General features: G+C 39.9%; 1 pseudogene; it reads left to right on the forward strand.

Moving 5' to 3' along the window:
* Positions 1-7,500, forward strand: part of LOC131987022 (transcription factor COE1-A-like) — a 68,187-nt pseudogene that overhangs the window by 44,626 nt on the left and 16,061 nt on the right.

The raw sequence follows: 7,500 nt of genomic DNA on the forward strand, positions 1-7,500 counted from the left end.
GTGTGTGTGTGCGGTTCACTCTCAGGCCAGACAGTGTTGAACTAATGACTGCAGATTAGTCAACATTAACGAGACACACACACACACACACACACACACACACACACACACACACACACACACACTGGTTAGGCTGCTGCTGTAATCAGAGGCTCGTTAAGTTGCTGCAATTAAACAGTCTGCTCTTTATAGGCTCCATACTGAAACTATTAGTGAAACCATCCAGAACACACACACACACACACACACACACACACACACACACACAGACATAAAATAACAAAAAAACATTGAAATAACCCCAAAAAATCATAAAGTAACCTGAAAAAATACATGAAACAAGTTAAAGAATACATTAAAAAACACAAAAAATACATTAAAAAACATACATAAAATGAGTGTGTGTGTGTGTGTGTGTGTGTGTGTGTGTGTGAGGTGATGTGATGTCTGGTATTGATCCTCTCGTCGTCACGGTGACGTGAGAGCTGCTGAGACGTTTAATGACCTGATCAATAAGTGAATATACGATCACCAACGATTTAATGTATCTGAGGAAGTTTGAACCATTTAAAGCCAACGAGATGTTTCCTGTCTGTGTTTCACTGCAAACAGACACTCAAAAAGAAGGAAAAAGTACTAAAATCAGGTGTATTTTGCTTAAAAATATCAATATTATCTGCCAATGGAACAATAAAATGTGTCTTGTCAAGACAATCTAATCTCAATGAAGCACAAATACCTTAGAATGAGTTTATTCTGACTGATAACTAGTGACTTTTATTATATTGTTTATATTGAGTTATGCTTAAAATGAGAAGTTATTACTTGTAAATATCAGTTTTATGGTTGTAAGTGTTGGTGAAACATTGATTGTAACTGTTGATATTCTAGTTTCCAGCATGTATTTACTCAGTATAGGTCAATAAAAAATACATAAAATAACAAAAATATATATGAAATAACCCGAAAAAATGTATAAAATAACCCCAAAAAGACAAAAAATAACAAAAACTATATAAAAGAACAAAAAAATGCATAAAATAACAAAAAAAATATTAGAATAACCCCCCCAAAAATAATAAAAAAATAAAAAAAAATGCATAAAACAACCCTAAATATACATAAAATAACCCAAAAATGTTTATAAAATCACGCAAAAACTATATAAAATAACCAAAATAAAATGTATCCCCAAAAATTCATTAAATGAACCAAGAAATATGTAAAATAACTCCAAAAATTATATAAAATCACGCAAAAAATATATTTAAAAAAAAGTGAAAAACCCCTCAAAGCAACCAGAGGAGCCGTGGTGGTCTCCTGGTCTCAGTGGTCTCCTGGTCTCTGGGTTCTGGACCCCGAGGCCAGCCGGCTCCTAATTGGTCCGTCTGGCGTCTGACTGGCCTCCTATTGGGCGGGAGGTGACCCCGTGACCTCCTGATTGGCTGATGGCTTCAACATGTGACCCGTCCTCCACGCTGACAGCTGATTGGCTGCTGCTGAGTTTACTCTACCACACAGATCGCCTCTGGCAGTTACACACACACACACACACACACACACACACACACACACACACACTCACACACACACACACACACACACACACACACACACACACACACACACAGACACACTCTGGTGGCGAGGTGGGGTCCTGCCACACACACTGAACAGGGAGTTTAAAGTAATTGTAAATCACAAAGATATGAGAGAAAGATGTTGAACAGATGGTTCACACACACACACACACACACACACACACACACACACACACACACACACACACACACACACACATACGCACACACACACACACAAGTACGCACACACAGACACACACACGCATAGAAACACACACAGAGAGAATGAAGCAATAATTCAGAGCTATTGATCTCACCACACCTTCTCCTGCTCCTCTCCTCCTCCTCCTCCTCCTCCTTCTCCTCCTCCCCTCCTCCTCGTCCTCCTCCTCCTCCTCGTCCTCCTGCTCCTCCTCCTCCTCCTCCTCCTCCTCCTCCTCCTCCTCCTCCTCCCCTCCTCCTCGTCCTCCTCCTCCTCCTCGTCCTCCTGCTCCTCCTCCTCCTCCTCCTCCTCCTCCTCCTCCTCCTCCTCCTCCTCCTCTGTTCACATTTTATTGTGAAACAGGAGCCGAGGTTCTGTCCTCATGAAACTTCTATGAGTATTGATCTGTGGGCAGCTTCTGGACTCTGAGAGGAGGAGGAGAGGAGCAGGAGGAGGAGGAGGAGGAGGAGGAGGAGGAGGAGAGAGATTCTTTCAGTTTTTAGGTAAATCACAAAACAAAACAATCAAACATAAAATAACCAAAAATAGACACAAAACAAAACAGAACAGAATTAATCATCATAATCAATCATATAAAATAATCATCTGAGAGAATCAATGTGTCACAACATCAACGATAACAATAACAGCACCACATTATAACTGTTTTATATGATGGTGTTGTGGACCAGAAGGTCGCTGGTTCGATCCCCGACCAGGCCGAGCTCTCATTCACTGCTTATATTCACAAACATCAGCACAAACAAAAATATTAATATTAATTAATATTCATTTATTCATATTCAGGTTTTAGAGAAGAACAGATAATCTGCCTCCTGGAGCTCCTGCTCCACTCATCATCTGGTCATTTTATATATTTTGGCCTATTTTATGCATTTTTTGGGTTATTTTATATATATTTTTGGGTTATTTTAAGTTTAAAAAAAAATGATTTCATGTCTTTCTTCTGTTTTTTGTAACGTATTTATCGGGGTTCATTTCAATATTTTTTCAGGATAAAAGAGTTTCTCATCAGGACTCACAACACAACCCTGTGTGTGTGTGTGTGTGTGTGTGTGTGTGTTACTCTGATAGTATTTCTGTTTCTGTGCAGAAAGAAACCAAAGAAATCGTTGGAGAAGCCTGACCCTTGTCTCCAACACACACACAGATACACACACACACACACACACACACACACACACACGCACACACACACACACACACAGACACACACACACACACACACACACACACACACACACACACACACACACACACACACAGACACACACACAGAAACCATCCAGTGATTTTGTTCTATTAATAAATAGTCGGTTGGAGACACTCGAGGCCGAAACGACTGCAGGTCATCCTGTTATTACATGTGTGTGTGTGTGTGTGTGTGTGTGTGTGTGTGTGTGTGTGTATGTGTATGTGTGTGTGTGTGTGTGTGTGTGTGTATGTGTGTGTGTGTGTGTGTGTGTAGTCTCCAGAGATACACACTCTGTGGCAGTTGATGACAGTTGATCTCTGCAGTTCAGCAGCTGCTTCTCTGCTTTTCTTTTTCTTTCTGTCTGTTTTTAGACGCTTCAACAAAACCTCTCCTCTTCCTCCTCTTCATCATTTCTCTTCTCCTCCTCCTCTTCATCATTAGGGCCTCGGGGCAATCTCCCCAGCACTGGTCCCATACAGCAATATCTGTAGGGACCAGTGCTACACTACTGTTATACTGTGGATTTCTTCTTCTTCCTCTTCCGGACGCAATTTCGTCCCGCTACTAGTCCTACAACTTGAAGAGTTGCAGGACAAATTATATATCAAAACGTGCGGTTTGATCGGGATCGGTGTGCTATTACTTCTCTCTACAGAATACGAATTTTTCGCGACGTAAGTCACGAAGAACTGCCCAAAATTTTGCATTGAAGTGAATGGGACGGCCGACAAAAAATTACTGAAAAAGAACAATAATTGTAGATTTTTAAACGTCTACTTCTCCGGCATAATTTCACCTAGAGACTCCATTTAAACTTTAAACAGTAGACACAAGTCTTGTGTATCGGTGTATTAATCCACGTTTCGATAGGTCATATAGTTTTTTATCAATCCCTGTTCAATGACCATGATCATTTTTGGAGAAATTCTGAGATTATAATGGGTGTGTATTGCACGGAATGTTCGTGTCACAGTGTGTGACATCATCGCCAGAGTGTAGAGGGAGAGAAAAAACTGTCAAAAAATAAATTTGAAAACTGTGCTCCAGGCCGCAAATTCCACTCTACAGAAATAATTTATACATAGAAACGTAGGAAAATTAGTCTTCTCCCTCACAATCCTCTGGTAAAGCTGTCAGAGTTATAGTTTGGGCGTAGGACGCACAGATGATCCACCAACACCACCAACAGCCTCATTGGCTCCCATATTAAAAACACAGGAAGATTTCTGAAAAAGGGAGATGGAACAGTTTTTTTAGATCGCTCTAACAAAGCTATTTTTTCATTTTTCTTAAAAAAAACATATGTAGACGTTCAGGAAGAACTCGGGACGCTCAAAGTGAAGTCGGATCAATGATAGGTATTATGGTTTTGCCAAAAATGCTTTCTGTTCGAGGCCAGAAATTCCAGTCTGTCCACTTCTGGCTGCTGTCACTGTTCTGGAGCATTCTACAGCTGCAGTTAATTCTGTTGATTGCTCTGCTCTGATTGGTCGACCACAACGCCTTTGATGCTTTTATGTATCTCTCACAGAAAGAGAGAACCACTCCTCCAGATACACGTTTCACACACACACACACACACACACACACACACACACACCCATTTTGAGGTTAAAGGTCATAGGTTGCTGTATAAATAAATACTTGAAGAGGAATGCTTGTTGTAGGTGTGCTCCTTGTATATTATATAGTATCATAACATTACTAGTATTAATTGTTATAAATCTCTGAAGAATCTCATCATAGTGTACACACACCGGCAGTAGTGGCCCTTTATTACCCAGAGGAAATCTCTTCTTCTCCTCCTCTTCCTCCTCTTCATCATTTCTCTTCCTTTCCCTCTCCTCCACTTTACCCTGAAAATCATAATTTGTCTAACAACCCCAAAAATATATAAAATGAACAAAAAAATACATCCAACCCCCCCAAAAAATACATGAAATAACCTGAAAAAATATATAAAATAACCCCCAAAAATGCATTAAAAAAACAGAAGAAACATATAAAATGACCAAACCCTCTTCCTCTCCCTCTCCTCCTCTTCACCACGTCGTCACAATCATCATATAAAAATCATAATTTGGCCAAAAATCGTCAGAAATGTTCACGACAGTCAAACATCTGCAGCTTTTATCAGGTTCTGTTGTGAACAAATTGAGACGTAACGAGAACCAGAAACCTCAGTGTGATACTACAACAGACACACATGTACAACACACACACACACACACACACACACACACACCACACACACACACACACACACACACACACACACACACACACACTTAAAGAAAGGAGAAAACAACATTAGACATTCATCTGTTAGTAATTTATCATCGCTGGATGTGGAAAGTACCAAATATTACTGCAGCTGCACACACACACACACACACACACACCCTGACTGTATAAATGCTGTTAAAGAGAACCTGCAGCTTCTTTAGATTCTTTAGTTTGAATGTTGCAGGTTTTTTTGTTTTTTGTTATTCTGAACTCTCTCTTATTTTATTATCTATTTTTCTTAAGTGTTCAACATGCTTATTTGTAGATGTAATAATCTTAATGTAATAAATCTATCAAGGTGAATGATCTGTCCATGCAGCAGATCATTTCCCTCAGACTGACTGTTTACCTGGTGTTAGACCTGTTATCAGAGTGTTCTGTCTGCTGATGTGTGAAACTCAGAGCCGTCTGTCACATTTCACAATAAAAGTCAGAGTACAGTGTGAACACTGAAACACTGCAGTCTGAGTCAGTGAATCATCTCAGATCAGATATGATGCAGATATATGTGTCTGATGACTAAAGTACATTTTCTCCTTCCATTAGCAGATCATTTTGCTATTTTTATGCAAAATACACACATTTTTGTACTTTTCCCTTGTTTTAGAGGTTTCACTGTATTAACTCTGTCTATCTGTCTGTCTGTCTGTCTGTCTGTCTCTCTGTGTCTCTGTGTCTCTGTCTGTCTGTCTGTCTGTCTGTCTGTCTGTCTGTCTGTCTGTGTCTGTCTGTCTGTGTCTGTCTGTCTGTCTGTCTGTCTGTCTGTCTGTCTGTCTGTCTGTGTCTGTCTGTCTGCAGCTCTGAATGAGCCGACCATCGACTACGGCTTCCAGAGGCTACAGAAGGTTATCCCACGGCACCCCGGAGACCCCGAGAGGTTACCGAAGGTACCGGAGTCACACACACACACACACACACAAACACACACACACACACACACACACACAAACACAAACTCACAGCACCGGTTCATTTTTGTTATTTTTGATATTTCTGAGCAGAGTGTGTTTTCAATCTCCTGTGAGTCGTGTTCTTACCTCTGGGTGAACCCTGAGTGTGTGTGTGTGTGTGTGTGTGTGTGTGTGTGTGTGTGTGTGTGAGTGTGTGTGTGTGTGAGTGTGTGTGTGTGTGTGTGTGTGTGTGTGTGTGAGATCACAGAGTCGCATGTGAATATTTGTTTATCAGATCAAGCAGCGTTCAGAGGATCAGCAGATGTAAACAATTAGCACCAAACATAGCTTTGATACCACACACACACACACACACACACACACACACACACACAGACACACACAGACACACACACTCACACACACACACACACACACACACAGGCGAGGTCGTGACCTCTCCAAACAGCTGCTTGTGATTGGCTCCCCTGGCCGTCTCTGCTGTGACATCATGGACGGCAGGGCGCTGGTCGTGATGTCATCATGTGGTCATGACACGGTGGTGATGTCATCACCTCTCATGTTTGTGGTGGTTCAGAATCAGCAGCGTTTATGTTTCCTCCAGCTGATTTCAGTGTTTTCAGTGTTTTTAGTGTTAAACCGAGGCTGAAAGATTCATCACGATGACATCATCTATTTATCTATTTATCACCATCAGCTACTTTTAAATTCACTCATTAAAACACAAACAACAAATATGATTCAACAGTTTTATATCTGATCTCTAAAGTGGGAAGTTTTAAATATCGTCGTGTCGTTTATATATTGATTTGGTTCATGAATCACAAGATAAAAGTTATATACGTCCTCCAAATTTCATCATAAAAGTCATAGTATAGTATGTCGTCCAACTTTCACAATAAAAGTCATACTACAGTATGTCGTCCAAATTTCACAATAAAAGTCACAGTATAGTATGTTGTCCAAATTTCACAATAAAAGTCACAGTATAGTATGTTGTCCAAATTTCATAATAAAACTCATAGTATTGTATGTCATTTGAATTTCACAATAAAAGTCAATCAACGGGTCAGTTATAATGTATTATTACATGTGGTATTATAGTTTGTCCAAAAATTGATTTGGAGTAAAAACTAAATGTTTCTTCTTCACGCTGCGTCAAAAACATCAATAAAACAGAATTTATTCATGAACTCTTCCTCTGAATGTAGAAGAAGTTTATCTTTCTGTTTCAGATCTTCAACAACATAAATATGTATTTTAAACTTTTCTCAGATTATTAATGAGAACAAAGACTAAACC

Source organism: Centropristis striata, chromosome 15, assembly GCF_030273125.1.
Source record: "Centropristis striata isolate RG_2023a ecotype Rhode Island chromosome 15, C.striata_1.0, whole genome shotgun sequence".
NCBI classification, from domain to species: Eukaryota; Metazoa; Chordata; class Actinopteri; order Perciformes; family Serranidae; genus Centropristis; species Centropristis striata.